General features: G+C 42.0%; 1 long non-coding RNA gene across 1 annotated transcript in view; it reads right to left on the bottom strand.

The window, feature by feature from the left end:
- Nucleotides 1-338: 338 nt before the first annotated feature.
- Nucleotides 339-23,908, bottom strand: part of LOC104495537 — a 24,118-nt gene continuing 548 nt past the window's right edge. The window contains exon 2 of the long non-coding RNA XR_727810.1: nucleotides 339-1,622. This is a non-coding gene — a long non-coding RNA (uncharacterized LOC104495537). The remainder of the gene's footprint in view (nucleotides 1,623-23,908) is intronic.

Genomic DNA, 23,908 nt, shown 5'->3' with positions numbered 1-23,908 from the left:
TATTTTTTGCCTGTGTTACTACCTGATGAAAGAGCCTGGCCTTAGTTAACGATCAGGCCTCATTATATGTTTATTCCCATAAATGGCCGCTCTGGGAGCAACCTTTCCTGAATAACATGGTATTTAGCAAAACGATGCTAAGTAAAAACTGAAGTAATCCACGATCTGCTGAGGTGATACTGAAGACATATCTCTCACGCACAGCAGACCTATGCATTAATCCTGTGTTTTGGGGTCTTTAATTGCTTTAAATATTTGCTTCTAGATCTGTGTTTCACACGTCTTATTTACATGGTTTATTTTTCATTTTATGAACAAATCGATAACCAGACAGACTCTTTACCACACTGGATTAGTTTTATTTATTCTCTTTGAACTTGATTAAAAAGCTGTCAGACATAAGTCTACATTTTATCAGCAGAATACTTTTACAAAACAGGGTAGGAGATGTGTATAGCTGGAAACATACATTTCAAAACGAAACAATATTTGATATATTCTAGACAGTTAGCCTTTTGTTTATCCATGACAACTGAAACTAACCATCAAATGCATAAATTGATTCAAGTCTAGCCAAGTAATCCTAAGGGCATATGAAAAGGCTTTTTTTTAAAACTTCTTTCTAGATGAATTTAATGTAGTTCACCAATAAAGCATCCTCAGGAGCACAATACAAATGCTACAGAACATGAGATAGCTGGGGAAAGCGGGCAGATGTACAGTGTGATGAAGAACCAAAATGGATGTTACATTAAAATGAGCAGTCATGCGATGTCTTCATTTCATGTACTGCATTTGGGTAAAAATGCCAGAGTTCCCATTTCGGGTTTAATTTTTTTTAGGCATTGTTATGCAAATAGTGACATTCTGCTTTCGTTGGTTTTATTTATTTATTTCTATTTGTTTAAAAGTATTAAATGTCACCTTTTTTTGAACTCTTGGGGTAGGTGAATTGATTATTCATCCTGTCTTTAACTTTCAATATATAGCCAAGAGACTAAATGATACTCAGATTAGCTACAAACGATCTGGCATCACTGTTTTAATTCACTGCTTTGAATATACATATTTAAATCCATTTTCCACAAATCTCGTCAATTATTATTTGTCTTTCTGTGCCATTGCATATGTTGGTAAACAGCATTTTCTATGGTCTTTGGCCATATGCTGTATGCTGAGCTCGCAGAAGAGGTGACACTTGGAGTGCTAGCATAATGAAACTCTCAAAGGGTTAATGCAGAATACATATAGGCAAATGTTGACAATATTTTTTATTCCAATGTTTGAAAATTAACCACAAAATCATCATTAAGTTTTCACAAAATGAGGCATCTGTCACTTGAAAGAAAAGGAAATATTTCAGAAATATGTTTACAGAAATGTAAAAATATTAGACATCAAGACAGATGTGAACGTTTTCAATAACAGGCCCTGTCTGTCAGTCTTCCTCCGAGCCGAAGATCTTGCTGTACTCACTCAACATAAGTTCAACTATCTGATTTTGGTACAGCATGTGGACTGCCATGTTCCCTGTCTCCTTTTCGGGTCTAAGGAGTGTTGGTCCAAACACAATTCCTAAGCTTTGTGTTGACATCAGATTCACGGATTCCTTGGCTGCTATCCTGTTGACGAAAGGGAAGAATTGGTTAAAAACGAGGGATGTCAAAGGAGTCGCTGTTGCATTTGAAGTGCATAGAGGCATTTTTTTACTGATTCTCCGAGCAAGGATGTTTGTTTGGTTAAGTTATTGAAAAGAAAGAAAAGAGGGAGGGAAGAGGCAACTTCTGCCAGCTGGACAAACACGGAAAGGCAAGTCAGCCCCAGGCAGCAAGATGCGCTCGGGGTGGAGGTTGAGAGCCCCGTTTACGGTGCTCTGTCAAGGCACAATTTGCTGCTTTCTGGTGAGCGAGTTAGTGTGCCTGCTATAAGGCAATAATTTCAGACCTCATACGTTTAGATACCAAAAATAGGGATTGCTTTTTACACTAAAGGCATTGAGTGCTTTTGATGTCAGCAGTTTTGGGGGCTCCAAGGAGAAGCTTCCCTGCTTCCCTTAATATGGTCTCCAGCATTGAAAGAGTTGGGGAAACAACAACAACAAGAAAAGACCCTTAATATAGAACTCCTATGAATCACATTGCTTCTTCTAATTTAAATCCAATAAAGTTAGTATGGTCTGAAATGGATTGTGAAATTTATATAGCTAAAGACTTCTGCATGCCTTATCCTGACACAAAGTTTCTTGAAAGACGCTGAGACCACATGCCTTAATGAGATGACTTAGAAAATAATGGTGAGGATTATAACCTTTGATATCTTTATTACCCACAAAATTACAAGAGGAGGACTATTATTATTAAAAGTTGATCTTGTGTCTATATTAAGACTTAATATTCTTGTGGAAATGACATTAAGGATGGAGAAGTCTGGTCTAAGAACAATATGGGTTTAATGGATGGAGTTTAGGTAGACAGTTTTGCATAAATCTCTGCAGCGGTGAGTACGAACTAAGTAAAAATCCATTTCCCTCAAGTCTCCAGAACATATAATATATCCTAGGTTGGAAACACTAGTAAATGAGGCTACATATTTTATAAATAAATTGCCCGGCTCTACCAAGGAAGGCAAACTAAATGTAACTTTAATATGTAAATGCTTGGATTTATGGATGCCTCATTAACCTGTTGGTTTTAACTTCACTATTCCAAGCGGAATGTGGAAGCCAAGTTCTGCTTTTTTCCTCCTCTCTTTTGTTGTTGCTCATCTACCTTTTTAAAATCTAGAAGCAAGTTAAAAATCACCAGAGCCGTCTCTGTTTTTCCATACCTGTTGCTGAATTTGCAGCAAGCTACACTGTAAGTGAAAGAAACTTCATGAGACATAATAGTTCCAATCAGTCAAAAAATAGGTTTCTTTCGTTTTAGTGGGTGGGTCACACAGCAAAAAGCATCATCTTGTGGATTTCTGCCAACCTTGTCGTTTGCCACATTCCTTGAACATCAACGCTCGTGTTTTTTCCCCATATATAAATAGGACACATTACTTGGTTCTGCCTCATGCTTGTAACCGTGGTGTCCATTGCACAAACACTCTCCATATGGCACTAATCAGATTGGCTTAACTATTCGTTTCTTAAAATATAGCATCTTTATTATAAATTAAAAATAATTATCTCCCCTCTGTGGTAATATTAACGTATCATCTCTTAGGAGTTCAGGAAGTCTCAAAAGTTAGTAATTTTGCTGCCAAATGACTGAGTGGGCTTCTGATGGATGTCATCTTTGTCACAATTAAAAATGTTTGTTATAGGGGTGATGAGGTGGTTTTTCTTGCTGCCACTTATGCAGAAGCACATGTATCAGGTTTGGGGTCTCCCTGTGAGAAAGACTTGATAGCTGTTGAGCTTGTTACAAGCTAGAAGTTGGAAACCTTATAAAGTATTTGCAGATGACATCAGCATGGGTAGAGATGCTAGTTCACCAGGGGAAAAAGACATATTCCTCAGCTGTATCTTGTGTGGCTTTAGAGGTCATCAATTTAACGTCAGCCACGGCTTTGCAGCGAGGTGGTGTTGATAATGGATAGCGTTGATGAAGCTGGAGGAGAAAAGACCTTGCAGGGAGAAGGAGGCATTGGACCATGGATGAGCAGAGTCAGGGCGAAGAACAGTGGCGGCAGAGCTCTCTTTACTGAAGGAAGGGGAAGGAACTGACTTCCTTTATCTGTAAAATTTGGAGGAAAGTGTTTCTGATGTGGGCACAGAAAATGGCTGTCCTCTTTTGCCATCTTTCTGAAGCAGAGCAATTCCCCTTGTTTCTCCTGGAGATGCCACCCTGCACGTGAAGTCCAGTTTGAGTGCAGGCATTGCCAGCACGTGGTCTTGCAGTCGCTCAGCTCTCGGGAGATGAGGGTATGGCATGAAGCAAGGGTGTATGTGCAAGGTGTGCGTTGGCAGTGGAGAGGAACTGACTATCTTTTGTGGTTCATTGATATGGGACTAAGAATATCTGCATGTATTTGGGGCTCCTAAGCTTAATCCTAGAATAATATTTTTTATATTGATAAAGTCTCCTGAAAACTATTTATATTTTCTATCTATTTATGCAGTAGTACTTGTTTTGGTGACTGTAATAACAAAATCTGTAAAAGAAGCAAACTTAGAAATGTTGAAAGTCTGAATAGTTGAATAATATGTGGTAAAATAGAGCTACTGGAGGGAGAGAAAGGAAGAATTCAATCCAGCCTGAATAAAACTGTTCTAAGTTTAGGACTTTGTGCCTTTTTAAATTATAAATATTTACCAGTGAAATTCTATAACTAGGGTTTTTTTTATCTATCCACAAAAGTCAAAGCAAACCAAAACCAAATATGCACACTTAGAGTTATTACTGTAGCTGCTCAGTGAAATTGAGTTGTTAAAAGAGAAAATCCCTAAAAAATGGGCAAGAATTGTTTTATTGGCAAGAAGAGCAGCAAGAGCGATACACCATTCACAATGTAAAAAGTGAAAGGAAATGCCAGAACTGCTTTTGTCAAGCCCGAATGAAAGGAGCAATGATCCATCAATTCAAGATTATTTTAGAAGCAATCTATACTCCAGTGCCACAGATACTGGAACCATATCAAGGAACTGGTGGGCGTTATGCTGTGCAAGGGTTCTGCACTCTGTCCCCAAACAAGCGAGCCTGGAGAGTGGCTTCAGTCCTTTAAGATCACGTCAGGAGAAGTGCACAAAATGCAGCTCTCATTATTAATAGTAATGAAATTAATGATGTATTAAAACAGCAGAAGTGTCTGATAGGAGGGCTCTGGTGTCAATGGCAGATATATAAGCAAAAATACTTGGAATTTATTCTTTGGCTGTTGCCAAGGCAACCATAAGCTGGAAAGCGCGTGACTGAGAGCAGGGCAACTCTACAGCTAAGAGGGTCATTGTATGGTGAATTTGGCTCTCTAGTTCCATTAAACCTACACTTTTCAAACTCTCTAAAGAAAATCATTATTAATTTTGACATTAAGAAAGCACACTGGATTATTCCTTCAAACACACTAGGTGTCAGGAAATGTTCTTCATCCATTTTTACTCTGCAGTAACTGCTGAGGAGGGAAAAGCGTTTCAACAGTGACTGATTCCTCAACATTTTGATGTTCCTATTGCACATAAAAAATCAGAGGTCAGAGTACTTAGAGAGGAAAGCCCTGTTGGAAAAGGCGCTGTTTTATCGAAAGCTGGGGAGTGTTTGAGGGTAGAGCTGTCCTCTGCTCGCTGCATGGAGAGCTGCTCACTCTTGCTTTCTTCGCTTTTCCCAGCCTATGAGGATTTAGGTTTGCTCGGTGTCGGGGGCATTTCTACCCCTTGCAGAACTGGTTTTAGCCGTGTAGCCATCTTTTACATTATCCGTCATATATAAAGGTAGCTTTTCAATAAGACAGTCCTGCTGCTTTTCCATGAACTGGGATCATAGACTATGACTAAGGGGCAAAAAACCGAGGGGAACAGAAGACTAAAACCAAGTCACCTGGTGAAATATTAGGGACTAGAATGGCAGGTGCAGGAATTGCCTCTGAACTCAGTAGAGGACCAAGGGATTACAAGCAGATTTTGATCTTATCAGAACCCTGTCCACCAGCATTATACACAGTATCTTATTTAACTAGGGAAATCACTGCCATGAGAGATAGAAACCAAAATAGGGGCCAAGAAAGATTAAAGATGCATGGAAATAAAGAAAGGGATTACAAGCAGATTTTGATCTTATCAGAACCCTGTCCACCAGCATTATACACAGTATCTTATTTAACTAGGGAAATCACTGCCATGAGAGATAGAAACCAAAATAGGGGCCAAGAAAGATTAAAGATGCCTGGAAATAAAGAAAACTCCTCAGAAAGGAGAAAAAATGATGTGCTTGTAACATCTGTTCTCCTGGTGTATCTAACCATACAGAATTAGGAACTTACTCCTAAGTGGATTGCTCCGTGACAGCCCATTTGGGTGGGTCTCGCACCTCAGCTGAACTGCTGGTGATGCTGTCATGGCCAGAGCTGCTCAGACTGGTGGACAATGGCCATCATCTGCTATGTAGGTTCCTCTGAACTGCCTTGACAGGACAAAATCCGTGCATCCCATTGATTCGCTTTACCAATAATTACCCTCAGATTAGCTACTATCTGTTTCCTATACGTACTCGGGCATATGCAAATGTAATGTTTTAGCTGAAGGCCTCAGCCCTGGGAATGGCTCAGCTGCCCTCAATTCACCTCAGCTATAGCGCTGCTAACGGCCCTTTCCCCCACACCATTATGGGCCAGTTTTTATCCAGCAGTTCTCCGACTTTTGCTACTGCAGAGCTCCCAATCCGTTTGAACGAGTTAAAATTTGGCTCTTATGATGAACGGTTTCTAGCTCGACATTTTATGTTCTTCTCCTTCCCAAATGCTGGTTCACAGGAGTTAAAAAATAACAGGTATTACATACTTTGCCTCAGTGACAAGACATTTGGGAAGGAATCATCCAACCTTGAAATAAAATCTTTATTGAAAGCAATTCTACCGCCATGCCAGTCAGACGCATTGTAAGATCCGAAGAGGTGTCCTAAGGGAAAGCTCGGTGCGGTAGACAGGGTTGATTACTTGGACCTCCTGTCAGTTCTTAACTCATTGACAATGGCTGAGACATTCAGTACAACTTTGTTTTCTTTATTTGGAAGTAAAGTTAATATACTTACCTTAACTGTGCCAAATGTACTGGAAAATAACCTGATAATAAAACGTACCATCCTACAAAGTGATAATGTCTGCATGTGTATAAGCACATTTTGGCAGGGCATTTGCAGACGGGTTTTAGCAGTGCTAGGAAGGAAGCACAAGTACAAAATGATGCACAGATAAACTGTCAGGTTTCTTCTCGGTGTATTTCCTTTCCATTTAGGGGCTGTTACGTGCTTTCCTGAGATACAGCAATGTCACTTTCTGTTGTAAACTTATTTCTTTCAGCTATAGTAGCTGTTCTTCAGGAGGAGCTTCAGTGGGTTTTGGCACTAAAACGACAACTGAACTACAGCTTTGAGAGCCCTCTTAGAACACAGACAACAATAGGTGTTCTTCTACAACAGGTCAAAGCCTTGCAGAGAGATCCATATCCAGCTGGATAAACTCAGCTTAGAACAGACAGTAAAATACACCCACGTGGAGGCAAAATGCAGGGCCCGTTCACTGCTTAACCCCATCTTGAGAGACATACGGCAATAACTGGAGGTGAGTCCCTGATCCCGTAAGCTCCCTTTGTGTAAACTGTTCAATTCATCACACTGCAACAAATACGAATTTAAAATTTAGTAACAAATTGGGATTCTTGATATTTTATGAATGCAGCCAAACCCCATTATTATTTATGTACCAGCCTTACAGATGATTTACTCGTCTGTGTTACAGTGGTATTCAGCAGCTGATGATGCTAATGCAGACATTACCAGTTGAATCCTCAGCTTGTTGTTTGTGAAACCTGGGAGGAGGAAATCGGGGAGAGCTTTGTGCACATGTAGCTGTGACCTGAGTTTATACTTATTGAGAAGCTCCAAAACACTACAATGTCTGTCCCTTTCAAAAAGTGTCACGTGGTTTCTTCTTCTGCAACAAATAGACTCGGTCCAGGGATCACGGCGGACTAATACACTTTTAAGCTACTTTCTTTGGCCCGTGTAAAATGTGAAGGTATTTTAAATTCCTGTTTGCTCCATAGGTTGAATTTGAAACAATAGCTGTCCACGGCTGGTAATAGAGAAACCAGGTCATGGTGTATGATACGTTACAAGCGGGGTCAGAAACAGTTCAGACATACTTAAGAGCTTGCTTTTGCTGAAAATAGCCTCCATGGCTCCTGGCCTACAGAAACTCCATAAGCTTCCTGTGCTCTGCAGCTGTGGGTTTGTATTACAGCTCCTTGGGAAAAATCTCTTCTCTTCAGTTGCTCTGGGACACAAGAACGAGCACTTGATGCTGTCTTCTTCTGCAGACTGGCCTTTAAATCTGACTGTTGGGTGGCTATATATAGAAACTGGACAGCTGACAGGGACCTGCTGGAGAATGGGCTTCCTCAGGGGATCCCCCACATATCTCACAGCACGAGCCCTTCCCTGGATGAACTGTCTTGGAGTCTAGCCCTAAATGAAAATAATAACGAAACTAACTCTGAACATCAGTTCACAGTTGGCTGCATAGACTCTGAAAAGCTGAAGAAAGGCGTGTGTTCCGGCTTAGCCTGGTTTAATAAAGAAAACAATTCAAAACAAAATCTTCTCGCCATTGGGTGAACTTTGCTACCTGTATGATGTACTTTCTGAAGAGCATGTGTGCTCTTGCCTTTGCAGACACCTCACATAGTGCCCATCTTCTAGAGAAAGTCTTCATTTTCTGAATGACTGAGACCAAGGAGCACATTTAGCTATCTAAAGGGGTTCAGGCCTCTCTTCAGGGGCTTCATTCAGGAATGTTCTGCACAACAGGAGCTCTGCTCTTGCCTCTGCCCTCAGCTGTGGCTGTATGAAGAGAGCAGGGTAGTGTGCTACCTGCATACCTCAGCCTTGCGATAGTTTCTTTTTTCTGGCCATCTCCCATGTTAGGGAAGCTCCAAAGGCAGAGGGTGCATCCTGGTGTCCCGGCACGGCATGGACAATGAGGGCAGGAGCTCGTCTCCATGACGTGGTGGCTCCACTGAAGAGCCTAGTGTGGGCAGAGGTTCAGGTCCTGCTCCCTAAACCCTGTTGTTTCAAAGAAACGGATTCAAAATCGTTTCCACAAAATCTTCCCTGTTATCGCAAAAGTTCCAGGTCTCCTTTTTGGAGAACTGACCCAACCGGGTGAGATCTGCTAAGCTCTTCCATTTACTGACAGCCAGAGTTGTGTCCTCTCACGCTGGCTTGGTGTTTAATTTTTTGTGTGAGAAACAGGTTCTGACCAATGCTTTTAAGATTGGAGGAAGGAGGCCATCGGGCTAATCCCTGGTATCACAGTGTGGGTTGCTCTTGAGCCTGAAGTCTGCCTGTTTGGGGACAGCTACTTGATAGGAATCAGCTGAAGGCCACGAACATCTTTAAGGGGCATCTCAGACTCCTCTGACTGCAGCTCCATGCACGAGGCATTCTTTTTTGCCTTCTCTAACAGCCCTGTAGCAGCATATACATCTCAGACAACAGCGAACTCCTCTTCAAAAGCCACGCTCCCACTGCAAGCACAAGCCTCTCCTTGGGGAGGGGATGGGAGAGAATAAAACCACCCGTGACAGATGTTAGGCAGATGCTAATGCACTTCTTAGAGGTGTTCGGATAGTAAAGTGATAAAGGCAGTGTGAGACTACATAAAATACTCTAAGTTCTGACTGAGATACAACACAGAGAGACCTTAACTGTGTTTTTGGTTGGTGGTGTAACTTTTGCTTGATTTAATTTTTTTAAAAAACTCTATTTCTGACATTTTTCTGCAGAACAACTAGTTTATTGTAAAGACTAACCTGTCAGAGGTCCTGGATCTGTGTGCTTTTGTGGCCTGTGGCTCAGAAGGCACCAGATAGTTTTACATGAATAAAGCTTTAACTTTTTAAATTGCTTAAATATTTTTTGTCAAGAATGCCTGAAGCTACATTTCCTTGTGACGTTAAAAATAAAAAGCAGTTAGTAACAATCTCCCTTAAATCTCGAATTGTAAATATAGAACCTTTATCATCAGCACAGCACATCCAAAAATGTCTTTGTAAAATAAATCAAATTATATGAGTTAATTGATTCCAGGCAACATCAGCAACTGCAGGTGGAAACTGAATAACAGGATGTTTATTAATGAGGGACTATTAATCAAAATTGACAATATCAATTCCTGTTTCTTTTATTTGAATTCTACCTGCAAGAGCCCTGGACATACTTGCTGAATTCTTAAATAAAAAATTAAAAGTAAAGAAAACGCTAACACTTGAATTTTAGCTTTAGACGTAGGGCTATTTGTTTAAACAACGAAAGGATATCCTAAATCCAATTTGACAGGCAATGCCAAAGATGCCAGTGGTAATTAATTAGCACTTAATTTAGACCACAGAACAACAGGATATGGAATTGGTGCTCAGTGCCATTTCCCCTTAGGCTTCATCTCATGAGGGTCAGGAGTATGGCTGTTGCATTGAAGGTCAGTAAATAAATTGGGGGAACACATTGACACTGGACTTTTCATGATAGATATCCTTCACCCTTATTACTGCCTCTGGCTATGGCTGATGAGAAAAGGACCGCAATTGTGCTGTGAAGAACGCTGCACACAGGCTCAACTCGATCAAGGTAGCGCCTGAACTCGCGCGTTGCGCAGCAGCGGTGCCGGATGCTTCCTACGGGCAGAGAGCTGTCTCAACTTTGTGTCTGGGCTGGAAATAAACTCCTAACTGTAGCACAGAAAGCTGGAGGAACTCTCACAGGCGAGAAAATTCACTTAAAAGCGGTCCTTAAGTGTGCTAGATTCGTGAGCTTAGCTTTAGATTAAGCGTAATTAAAATCAATGGAAGATTTTAAAAGTGAGGTTAGAAACTAGGTCAGCAAGGGAAAAAACACGTTTCCTTACTATCCTCATCTTTGTCTTAATAACATTTGGTACTTCTCCGTAAAGCTAAAGGCTCTTAATAAAGGTGGATTAATGTTACTATCAGCATTGTTTTCTGATGGGGACACCGAGGCTTCGACGTGCTTAGTGATGGACAAAGGAAAAGGGCATGGAAAAAAGCAGAACCGCCAGTTCTGCTGGTATCCCAGTAAAAGTAACCACCCTCCTACAGCACACCCAAAGCAGAGGGTGCGTGGGAAGCACACAGGAGGCCTCATGGAGCCTTGTTCAGAGATGCACATTCTTTGGTTCAGATTTACCAGTAAGAAAAACAGAAAGATGGTGAGACTCAGTATTGCACTATCATCCTCCTCCTCCCAGTAAACAGTGCGTCTGCCAGCCACTATGCCCTTTCTTCCAGGCACCCCTACCCATCTATCAACGGAACAGCGCGAGCGGAAGGGTGTCAGCGCTGGCACTGAAATCGCTCCTTACAAACTCTACCCCACCGTGCATAAGTAGCCCAGTTCTACCACGTCCCGCAGGATGACAAACAACAGGACCTTCAGCAGTTACAGCAAGGTAATTCTTATTGCACCTCCTAGATGTTCTCCCCTAGCGCGGTCTCATCCTGTCGGTCCCCAGGAGGGCTGTCTGCATTGCTGCGTCAGGAAAACACGGAGGCAGACAGCAGTCCGTGCTCAGGAAATGTATTTCGGGAGCGCCAGGTTAACAGTTATTTTAACTTTCGCTTCATCGCACCCTTTGCAGCGTTTCTTTCAACAGTGAATGAAATTTTGATTGCTGTTAAAGTCACCGACAAAAGTCCCAGTGACTGGGAGCCGGAATGGAGTCAGAATTTCACCTTATATAAGCTTAACTTTTCTCATTTTGGCTGATATCTACTTTTACTAAGTGGAATTACTGCTTTTGACTATGTTCAATCTACAACCTCTTGCAGCCTTCAATTATAGCCCTTTTGTGCTGCAGTAATCCAGTTGACAGCAAATAACTCAGCCCTGGATATGACAGGTTTACTTTCTGCCTTAAAGCCCAAGAGTGGCAATTGGCTGGAATTACAACCTGGGATGCTGAACTGTAGACAACCTGCTCAGAAATGCGTCTGTGCTGCTGGGCCTAGGGCTTCTCATGAAAAACTTAGTTTCGCCAACCACACGTTGTTTTTGTTCAGCATCATGAATAAATAATTCGGTTTTGTGAGGCAACCGGTAATTTTTGATGTTGAAATCTGAGAATACGGCAAAAAATTCCACGGAAGTCCGAGAACAAACTCACCAAAGTGAGAGTGAGCTCCTATATATGTAGTTACTTCATAAATTGTTTTGGTTTGGGTCTTTTTAAGTACTGAAAACCTTTTTAATATTGGCCTATTAACTGCCCCCAATATCAAATATCCATTTTTTAAACCTATATTATCACCATCTTGATGTTTACAACGAAAGTCTTTTTGTAGTGGTCTGCCTGAGAGATGATTTTATATGGGATCTGACCTCAACCAGGATTCCTTCTCTTCCAGGTTCAGTTTGGAGCTCTCCACAAGCTACTCTTGCAATATATATGCACTGCATTTGTATCAGATTTGAAAGATGCTTTAACATGCCTCCCAGCATCACAATTGTTTCAGCCCTGATATTGAACATGAGTAGGATGAATGTATCTCTTAAATGCACTAGTGAGTATGTGCCATGAGTCTTTGATTTCTTTAAACTTATTTACATTTTACTTGCCCTTGAGCAATGAATTTACTATGTCAGCATTGTCTTTTCTACTTACACTTTGTCTGTCTTGTCCACTCACCTTAACTTGATGTTTATTTTTTGTGCACGTGTATAGTCCATTGCACTAAATGCACGAATTGCCTGGAGTCGAGGATTTTCCATATATTGTGTCTTTCTAAGACGCACCCTTTGCAGCACTGCAAGTTCTGCAGTATTTCCCAGCTTTAAACTCACTTTGAATTTTCTCATTAGTTCTCTTTTAAATCAAACACCCATTCACACGTGTGCCTATCTGAGATGGTCGTGGTCTGACTGCATCAGACTCTTGACAAAGGTCTTTATTCTCTATAAGGGCAGCCCTACCACTCTCAGGAGCTGTGTTTCTTTGAAGCTTCAAGTGACCAGACTCACCAATACCTGCTTTTGCCCAACCCTGATTGCAATTCACAGTGAGAAGAACCAGGGAGAAAACATACACGAGTCTCACAGACCTCCTGACCGACATCACGTTTGATAGACATTGAGGGATTTAGGAACAACAGGTACAATCTTGCTGTTGATACCAGTCTTATCAGTCTTGGGACAGCTCGTTCAGAGCAGCTCCCAAATGGAGCTGCAGAGAAGCGTTTCTGGTAGTGCCTGCCTGCCCAGTGGGTCAGTCCCTGTATGGCCTCACTTGGTGCAGGCAATGCTATTCTTGGAGGTGAAGCTTAAATGCCTCATATTTTGTTTTTTTCATTGCCTGGAGCTCCAAAAGACCACTGACACTGCGCTGTCTGGCTCTCAGGTAAGACTAAATTCAAGACACTTTTTTTGTAGGTGCTGCATGGATCTTCCCCTGCAGCAGAAAGTGTTTAACCTTAAGTGAGTGCTGGCGTGTGAGCTGAGAAAGTGCCTCTTTAGGAAGCGGGTATTGTAGCTTCAGGATGTGAAGCTGTATAAACATAAATTAATATGAAGAGTAATGGAACCCTGTTAGCTCAGAAAGGTTAAGCAGTTCCTTATCATAGTGGTTAGGTGAGATTCAAAACGTATTCATCAAGATTTGAAATTTGCCCTGAGACAGAAATCTCGGAGCCAACACAGAGTCCATAGCAGCTGCAATGACTTCCATGGGGTAGATGCTCCAAAGGAATGGAAAACTCTCTTTTGATAACACTTTTGAGACATCTGTCCAGGTATGTAAACATATCTTGGTTGTCCTAGGAGATGGCTACTACTGCTGCCACAGCCCTACTGAAAACCCTCTCTGGACTGAAGGTTTGAATATGGACAAACTGACGTTCCCAGAAAACTTTATGTACTGGGAAGCTTCCATATGCTGTAGGGTTATCCCAAATACTACATGCTACTGGAGTCTTCAAGATCGCTGACAGTGTTTGGTGGAGACCTGGACACAGCAATGTGGACAGCAATGATCTGGGAAGTGGGAATGGTTTCAAGGCTGATGAAGCGCTATCCTGAGGTGGTTTGGTGAGGCAGAGTCTAGTGATGACACAGAGAATGTGGTGCAAAAGGTTTGCACTTTGTCCATGAAGGTGCTAGGAGACAGCAGATCCTCGGTGGGATCTGTGAAAAATACAGAACTTTCCTGCATTCCCTTTTCCTGGCTCATTTCCATGGCAAGGGGTCTTCTTTCAGAAGACCACAGCAAAGCTCTGGAGAGGATGTAGCAATGCCATTTAACAGAGGGGCTGAGACGGGTGCAGAAACCGTCGGCTTAGAGGAGGTAACCGATTCCATCTTGTGGACCAGGGGAGGAGGCAAGTTGTCGTACGCTTGGCTGGAGTTAGCCGCTCCACAGATTTATGATTTTCATTGCACCATAATGCGTAATGTACGAAAAGATAAATATTTTCCATTCAGCAACATCTTGCTGTATTTTCATCTAACTCTATAATTTTAATTATAAAGTGAACATAACCTGTATCAAATTATGATTTTGTTAACATATTGAATGAGGACAAGAAAAATAAATACCAGATTTTATACTGTACAGGCACATGAAGGTATAGTAAAAAAATCTGGTTTCCTTGACCACATTGTCATAATATGCATATATAACTGCTTATTGAATCCAGGCTGTGTAGACAACAGAGAGAACACTGGCTCCATACCATCACAATGCGTGCCCACAACAAAGGGAGGAAAGAACAGGCTCTTTCATTGTGTGTTCCTAAGTATTACCAACAGAAGGGCTAAAAACATTACCTCTGTCTGAAGTGTAGCTATATATCCATGCATAAGTTATTAACCGGGCTCCCTGAGCACAGTTGCTGAAAATATTAATATATTCAAATTATATTCTAGCTACTGCAAAAACAGTAGATCAGACAAACGTACTAAAATCTCTTCAGACAAAAGGAGTCGTGTTATTTAGAAAGTTCCTCCCCCTCCTTACGGGAACGCGAACCTTCATTGTATATAATGTATGAGAGCACAAGATGATCTTTAGATGTCAGGCTGTGGCTTAAAGTTTGAATGTAATCATAAAACAGTGACTCTAATGCTTGCCATAAACAAATTGTCACTGGTATTATGTAACTTAGACTATTCACAGAGTATAAAAGACGGAAAGAATAAAAGGTGGCTGCCAAACACGTTGGGCCAAATCCGAAGGTTGTGCCAAAATGCACCAGTGGCCTGGGAATTGCAGACCCAGTGTGGAACGGGGATTTGTACTCCCTGGTGCTCAGGCTGCTTCTATGGCTTAAATTAGAGTGAGATAAAGGCTATTTTTTTTTTTTTTTTTAGTTTGTCAGTTTAGACTCTAAGGCAGCAACGGGGTGTGCTGCACAAGCGGCACCTCTCTTCAATTCTAGTTTACCATAAAGGCTTTTTTTTTTTTTTTTTTTAGTTTGTCAGTTTAGACTCTAAGGCAGCAAAGTGGCCAGCAGCGGCTTCTGCAGCCCCCGCTTCCCATCTGGAAGATGGGATAAAAGTTCCCTAGTTGCTGCAGGACCTGTTTTTGTACAGAGTGGCTTTCTAGGATGCGGAGAGGCATAGTCAGATGGCACCCGCAGCGCAGCCTGTAAAGGGAAGCCCTGCCCGCAGACCTGGTGCGATGGAATTTTTCCTCTTACCCATCGCATCGGGTACCACCTCATCGGGCTGAGCCCCTGCTCTCTGCTCGGACTCCTTAGGAAAGATGGCACAGTGGGTTAATGACGGAAGATCGAGGCAGAAAGCCTTGTCTGTGAACAACTAGTCATTCAGAGATGCTTTAGTCCAGGCTTTAGGAGAAACGTTATCTGATAATACATACACTGCTCAGATTTAAATTGAAGCTGAGGGTTGTGTTAATGCCCTTTATAAGGGACAACCAGCAAACTAGGCAGTTGTCCACCTCTCTTTTTTCCTCCCCTTCCTTTTAAAAGTAAAATGACTTTTTTTTTTTCACAGCCTGAAATAATTGTCGAGGTAGAGATACTGGTTTAACTCATTATGAATTATTAGTGGAAAAGTGGGTCTCAGAAGTATGTTACATCTGAAATATTTCTCGTCACTTGAACATGTGCCGTCCAGAACTGGCTCTATTCTACCAGTCGCTGGGAACAAACACTTCGTGTTCACAGATGCTCCTAATTTGGTGTGGTTTGGAGTGTAATTTAGATCAAAAGTATCCATGTAAATGAGTCAGGGTTTCTTAATTAGGTGCCTCTAAAGAAAAAACTTGGACCACATCAGTAGGTGTGGGTGTGGTGCCCACAGTACTGGAATCTTTCCTATAGATGAAGCTGAGTTTTGTTCAGGGCAAACTGTACGTTTTTCTTTCCCTTTTTTTTTTTCTTTCCCGTTTTTTTTTTCTTCCTCCTAAAGCACAATAATAAATCTGCAGATGGCATAGACATAAAGACGCTACTTCAGAGGAGCTGTCTAAAACACTGTCTCTTTGGCAAATGCCTTAAAGTAGGTCATTCTGCTGTGATTTAGGTTTATATTTCATTGCCAGCTTTTTGTTCCCATTACAAGTAGGGTGCATTCCAGTCCACAGATTTGCTCTTCATTTTTTCAGATGGGATTTTATTTACAAGAATTTGTAGATCTTCATGACAAAATGGCCAATACCCTGTCAGAAGTACTAATCAGGCACTTGACCACAAAAAGAGACGTATGAAGGTGATAACCTGCAAATGTTGGACTGTAAAATGCTGTTCTCTGGAAGGAAAAAAAAAAAAAAAGTATTGATTCTCTTAACGTGGCGATTGAAATGATTGTTACATCTTTGGGAATGTGTGAAAAATGGTTTGATCTAATGTCATTTCAGAAGTCTCATGGAGCAAGGCTATTCATTGCCCTAGTTGTTCAGGTATTTGCTTTTTCTTTTCATGTATTTGCTTCTGAAAAGCTTGTATTTCATAGCTTATAAAAGAAATAAAAAAATCATCAGGGTCTGTTTTCCCATCAAAGTGCTGGGGGATTTACATGCCAAACTCCCACCAGCCTTAATGAATTACCTGCATAAATTCCCTTTCAATCGATAGTAGAATAGATCCTATTGTGTTATATTAATTATTTTGCACAGAACGCTGACATTTTGGCATTAAAGTGGTTTTTTTGTTGTTTTTAAGTTCCAATGAATAACTTAAGAAACTCCAAGCCTATTATTTATTTTACAGCCTTATTCTGAGAAAAATCCCCTATCTTTAGTCAGAAAAATGAAAAGCATTGCAATTTACCCTTTGATGACCCAGTCCTGGACATTAATGTGTGAGGGCCCAATCTCCCAAAATAGCAAAAGAAAAGAAAAAGGGAGGTAAAAAAAGCCCTTTTGTAATGAATTGAGCATTTTTAATTTTCATCAACAAAAACCATTCGAGTTGAAAAGAACACTAACCCCAAGCAATATTAAGAGGTTACAAAATCACATAAATTAACTCCGCCAGTGATATTTTACTGAAGCTTATGCGAGTGCAAACCAGAAGCAGGACTCTCACATGGTCTTCATTAACCGAAGAGTGCTTAGCAGTACCCGGCCTTCCCCGAGCTGTGCTGGCCATATGCACACGGCTGAGCCTTCAAAGGCGTGGGGGGGCTTGGGGTGGGCGACCGGGGAGTGAGCGGAGAGTGGAAGTGAGAAGCGTTCGCCGTGTCATCGTGGGCAAGTGCCTTACCCTCCTATCCCTCACTTTCTCCATCTTCCCAACTGGGATAATACAACTTACTGAGCTGAAAAGGAAGTCAGGAGATGTAATTAATGTTTGAAAAGCTTTTTGGAGATTGTTTGATATTGGGTAATGTGGGATGAACAGGAGGAGCTCTTTGAAACAGGGCCTCTATCTGTCCGTACTTGCGTACTGCACCTGGCACAATGGCGCCGCGCAGCCACGGAGTCAACCGCATCGTAAATATTTAAATTAAAACTGCATTAATTATTTTTATCGTTCTGTTATTTGCTGATACACCAGTTCAGCATATTTTGAAGCTTGGTAGCATTGAGAAATACTAAGTTAATTATTCTCATGACTGTTATAAATATCAGGGTTTATATTTTTAAATGTGGTCGTGGAATTAGGAAGTATATGGGAATACAGGTAAAAATATGGTTTTAATTAGTTGGCATTCTTCTCGTTAAAGACACTAAGCTGTAAGGTATTCTCTGTGGAAGAGGAGAACTTTGCAAACACAAAAGAAAAACTCGGTATAACTGCAAAAACCTCAGTAGCTGGTCACCCTCCCCCCAAAGTGAATAAAATAAAAACACATAAAGGTGATTCTGAAAGTCCGGATTTCTTTTATGCCTTCAATCCAAAACCTGTTATTACTCCCGTCCTGTGCACACTTGTGCCTGATACATGTTTTGTTGTGTCCTCTAATTTACAAGGGGTGAATTTAATAGACCGATGTGTATTTTTCAGAGAGAAAAGGGGTTTAACTCATCTCCTTCCTCCAGAATGCGCCCCAGGAAGCTATGGTAAGTGGGACAAGTGTTGGCATTGCTCCAGCTCCTTTCTAAAACTCTTCTGTAGCTTAGAGAAAAGCACGTGCAAGAGCATGTCTCGATATATGTTTGCCCTTCTCTAGCTAGAAAGTGATTAATTAATTTCATGTAAATCTTCAAATGGCAGTCGGGGTGCCTGAGTCTTTTATGTCCCTGACCAGTCACCTCTTCTGGCGCAAAAGGATGCGTCTCCTCCTCACATTTCCAGTAGCTGCTCCCCAAGCTTGTAGGTGTATGGCTAAACTTTTATCCCTGCTGCTGTTCTGTGGCTGAAGAGCAAGAGATGCTCATGAGTTGCCTGATTATAAAGGAAAGTCTTGTTTCAGGAAATAATTTCAACAAATAGTCTCTCTTGTTCCTCCAGTTTAGGGCGTTTGTGCTTCCGCACACTCCTCGATCTGGGCGTCTCCCTGAAGCAAAATTTAAATGCCCATCCCACACTTTGGGCGGTAGATCTCTCACAGGTTCTCTGAGGTTTCCCAAATAAAAATTTGTTTTACTCAATTCTGGGGTTTGCTTTTTCTTTTAAATATCTTTTAACTCTTTTTTCTTCTCCTTTTTCTGAATAAAAAGTTTGTGCAGTTCTTCATGTAATCCATTCTTCTACTGCATGAAAAAGGGCTTCTCCTGAGCCTAGATTTAATACGTAAGTCTGCCTGAAACTGCTGATCTGACACATAGTTTAGTAAGTGAAAATCACGTTTGCTACATCTTTCCTGCACCAATTTAACAAATAAGAAAAGGAAAGTTTGCAGACATCCCCTGCTTCGTATTGCTGTACTTAAATGTTAGTTTCTGATTTTCCCTCAGGATTCTGGGTACTGCTGCTGGACTTGTCATCACATTGTCATCATGTCCTGGTGTGTGGGCTACTGTGGGCTTCTGCCTAGGCATGGCTTTATTTCTTTTTCTCTTCTTTTTAATCTTTAATAGGCGGAAATAGGTCTGTTTAGTTGCATGTAGTTTGCAAAAGCCTGTGCTCTTCAGGGCGTAGGTGTGAGGTTCGAAGGGTTTGTGTGTTTTGTTTGTCGAGGTTAGATGCTTTTCCATGTTCATAGACCTATGAACATGGGGGAAAGTTGTTTTTCAGAACAACTAAAGCAGGAATTCCTGTGATTTTGTCAGATAATATATTAATATTAGTGGGTTCAACTTCGATAAAAAGTTCTGCTCCTCACAAGGAGCTTATTTCCAGTGATGCAAACAATTATTAGTAAGAATGAAGAATTTGGGCAGGGGAGAAGGCAATCAGGAAGAAAATCATCATTCTCTCTGAAAGGGCAGAAAGCCTGGATGGAGATGAAAATATCTCGCTGTGCTCTGGACACTATGAGAAAAAAGGAGCAAAATAACTGGAGTTTCTTGGATTCAAAGGTGAATCAAAAGGAATTGGCTTCTGCCCGGACAAGGCAGCCAGCTAGGCCACAGTAACAGATCCACGTGATAAACCAAGAGGCAACTGCAGAGCTCCCCAGACAACTTGCCTGAAGTGGCTGCCAAGGAGGCAGATGCTGCTGCTGGAAGAATATCTTCCACAGTTGGGCATCTGGGTTCAGCGCTTTCCATGTAAGGGAGAGGGATGGTAGTGTCAGGCTCGTCCCCGTCTTCCCATTTAATTATTTCAACATCCATTTTATACTTTTGTAAATAACACGTGTTATCCTGCCTTCGTGCAGGAAAATGAGCAGCAAGGAGAGGGGTTTTGTCTGTAATACATCCCTTCGCAGGGGTGTCTACATGGATGGGTAAAGACAGACTCGAGCTTGGCTGCCCTGTGCTCCAGCCTGGTCAGATGTGAGACAGCTCGGGTCTGGGAGTCGCAGAGCTGCCTCGCAGTGGCACGGAGCTCAACCTAATAAGCAGAGCAGGCTGAGATTCATTAATTTAACATTAATAAGCACAGCTTATTAGCTCAGGCACAGCGCTGTGTAATGCAGGCACACAGCTTCTGGAGCAGAACTGCGTCCGCCCTCGCCAGCTCGGACCCAGCCAGGGCGCTCCTCTCCCCCACTGTGTTTTGCATTAGGGAGGGAAGAGTATTTTGTGGTCGCTGGAGAAGCTTCTCTGTAAACAAAAAAACAATCCCTCCAGGTTTTTAGATTGTATGGCTGGCTTATGCTGCATCTTTAAGTCATTTGAACGCCTTTTGCCTCAGTTTCCCAATGTGTGTGTAACACTGCTGTGAAAGCAGCTTAGATACTGATCATAAAATACTGTGGGATCCTTAAAGAGAGAAATGCACCTTCTGCCTTACTTGAATGGCAGTTCTAGGAGTAAATAATAATGATTTGTCAGGTAGAGATTGGTTGTGCTCAGTCCATGTTTGTGCAGAGAGCCGATACAAGGTTTCTGCATCGTTTGAGGTCCTGTGTGTGCCTGTACAACAGGTGATCAGTTTTATCTGGAACCTGTGGTTAGCTCACTCTGGAGTAAAATTCACTTGTAGATAGAAGGAATGAAGTCCTGGGGAACGCGGACACCGTTTTCACAAATGTATGGGACAAGAGTATATGGGCTATATATAGCAAGAAAATATTGTTTGAACTTGTTCAAGTAGAAAAGGCTGTGTTCTGCAGCCCTTTATTCGGGAAAATCCCTGCTCAGGTTGGGGTTTGGTTTTTTTGGTTTTTTTTTATGTGTGAAGTATAGTTGTTTGATTTGCTCATCTTCAGGAAGAAGTATGAATAACCTCGTAGTAGTTGTACTCAATTATTTTCATCATGAGTCCTAATAAAACAATTTCTCATGGTATCGGACTGACAAGAGCTATGCTATATGTCTGCTCAGCCCCATATTTTATCTTTTCTGCTCATGAGTGGAATAAATTTCACTCAGAGATGAACAGGAGACATTGGTGGGTTAAGGTTTTTTTCCCATCAAATACAAAAAACTTAAAAGAACAGGTACTGCATCCCCAAGCTTTGCTGTTAATCCCCCTCCTGCGGACTTCACACGCTGCACTGTGACTTCTCCCAACTTCAGAGGGCTTGGTTTAAGAAAGATATATGGCACTGGTGCTAATCCCTGCTGCCAGGCCTTTCTCGCAGACTCCCTCATCAGCTGCTTTGTCTGGGTTTCTAAAGGAGGACCCTTCTGAAGGGTATTTCTTATTGTTACTGGTGCTTGATCTGGACCTGCTCTGGCAGATGGGATCACTCCAGAATGAAACTGTAGTGCAGACTCGCTGCTGCCAGTGGTTTAGGGTAAGTGTAGCCTTGTGGGTGAAGGTTGGATTCTCGTGCTGAGCTCCTGCGTGTCTCGTGTTGAACAGAAGTCACAGACTTACACGGCCCCGTGGCCCAAGTCTGCATAGCCCTGCTCTCCTATTTGCCTGATAGGGAGGAAAGAAAGAGGGTACGAGAAAGAGGGGAAGGTGGCGGAAAGAGCCTGTCTGCGGTCCTTTAGCTTCCCCTCATCAGAAAATTCTTGAAGCTCAGTCCAGTGTTGAGTAAGAGCAAATACAGAAACTCCATAACAATCCTTAACCAAGCTAGTTTACTTATTTTTAAAACTGATCAGCAACTTTTGAATTTCCTGTGGTTTACACTGGGCAAACCTGTGGTTGAAGAGGGTGGCACAAGGTGCAAGTGAGTGGCGAGGGTGGTGCATCGTGCACACTGGCAGCCCTCTTTGGAAGAGTCTCCAAAAAGTGATATAATTTATGCATTTTTAACCCCTGCAAACTAGTCTTGTTAATTTAAACCAGCACACACAGCCTCCATTTACATAATGTAAACATCATGTCACTATGTCCAACATGCGATTCGTCTTCTTTCCAGAGCGATGAGGCCGTTCTCACCAGCCCCTATCTTTCGCATCAACAAATTCAAGAGAACAAAACGATTTTTATCTGGTTTTTGGTGTTTTTCACTATCTGATCTGCTGCTGCTTCCCTATCAATGGATCAATGCTCATGGAGCAGCCCTATCCTTCCCTGAGGATGTGAGTGTGTGGCAGAGACAGCTGACCTGCTTCAGAGATGATCGCTCCTATAATGCTAAGCCCCCCAACTGACCCACATATCCCGTCTTCCTGCCTTCCATCGCTCTTGGCCAATATATTGCATTGCCGCTTCACCATGTCTTCTGCAGTGACATCCAGGTGAGAGCACGTGCTTGCTCAGGTAGTACAATGTCTGTAGAGCTGTAATCAAGCCTAGTGTTGTGGAAATATGCATTAAGAATTATTGGTATTTTATTGTCTCTATTTTAGTGTGGTGGGTTTTTTTCCTTTTATTTTCTTTTCTCAACGCAGCAGGCTTGGTCCAGTTTTGCCAGTTATTCTACACATGCACAGCGGGAAACAATTGCTGTCCCAAATAGATTATGCTCTAAAGAGCCAGGGCAGACAAAGGAAGTGTTATCATCATTTTGTAAACAAGGAGCCAAGGCACAGAGAGATTAAGTGATTTACCCAAGGTCACCCAGAACATCCGGTCAAAGCCAAGAACTGAACCCAACTCTCCTGAGTCTCAATCAAGTGATTTAACTATGAGATCAAAGGCTTGCAGTGTATACCTGATATCGCTCCCCTAAGACATGGTAACAAAACTTTCTTCAGGTTAGGATCAACGTCGCATATGGCACAGTAAATTTCATATACGGCAAACTGCGCTGACAGCGCGTACCCACTTCTTGCACTCGGGTTCTTCCCAGGAAATAATTTCCCTTATTATTCCACTTCCATTGACGATAATAAATTATCACCCTTCTCTAGACAGCCCGCTGAAGGACAGAGTGTCTGCTCACAGCACATCAGATGACTACATAGAAAACTGTTTTTCTGCAAGGCCAAACTCAGCCATTCTACGGACTGTTTAAAAATCTTCCCATGCTTAATGAAATGAGGACATTCCCCCAACTATACGGACTTCATTTTGCAGTTTTAGCTGGAAGCTGCAAAACCAGATAAAGGTTCTACATCTCTTCTATGTATATGCCAGGAGAATGGAGCAGAAATGGTCAGTATAAAGGAGTCATTCATTATAAGCTCAGACTAGTCTTTCATTTGGAGTCTTTATTATTCACTCATGGGGCTCATTATATCATTCCTGGGATGAAATACTCCTCTGTGCACAGAGCCTTCATGGAGCTCTAGATCCTGCTTAGTTCCTTCAGTTTTGGGGTGGTTTGGCTGAAGGGTGTCTGCACAAAGTGACATCAGTTAGTCTGAACAGCAGGGTAGCCACGGAGGGAGGAGCAGGCTCCTGCCCTTCCTGTGCCCCTGCGTTGGGGTCTGCCACTTCTGCCAGGTCATTCTCCAAGTCAAACAGCTGCAGGTTGGTTTCTGAGTGAGCATGTGGTCTACCTACATTTTTACTGTTAAGGACACAAAACATGAGAATAAAACCCAAGGTGAACACGAGATTCTCGGTTGACTTTGTGGGCAGACTTCTTTTGCAAACGCAGCTCAAAGAGTGTGGAAACCACAGAGGAATGATAAGGTGGAGCCTCACAGTGTCATTTTTCTGCCTCTGTGGTATCTCAGCAATGTTAGGAGAGCAAAGCGCCACTTCCAAACCTCTCCTCAACATTTCTAGATGTTTTGTGTTGTCACAAGATTCCTCATGAGGTACAAGTACTGTACTTGTATTTTTGGGGGTAGGTTATTTCTGCCGTTAAATGCTTCAGTAAAGGAGTTTGAACAGCAG

This window comes from Buceros rhinoceros, unplaced genomic scaffold, assembly GCF_000710305.1.
Source record: "Buceros rhinoceros silvestris isolate BGI_N320 unplaced genomic scaffold, ASM71030v1 scaffold16846, whole genome shotgun sequence".
NCBI lineage: Eukaryota > Metazoa > Chordata > Aves > Bucerotiformes > Bucerotidae > Buceros > Buceros rhinoceros.
Note: the sequence above shows the minus strand (reverse complement) of the source record. Positions and strands in the feature narration are given on the sequence as shown.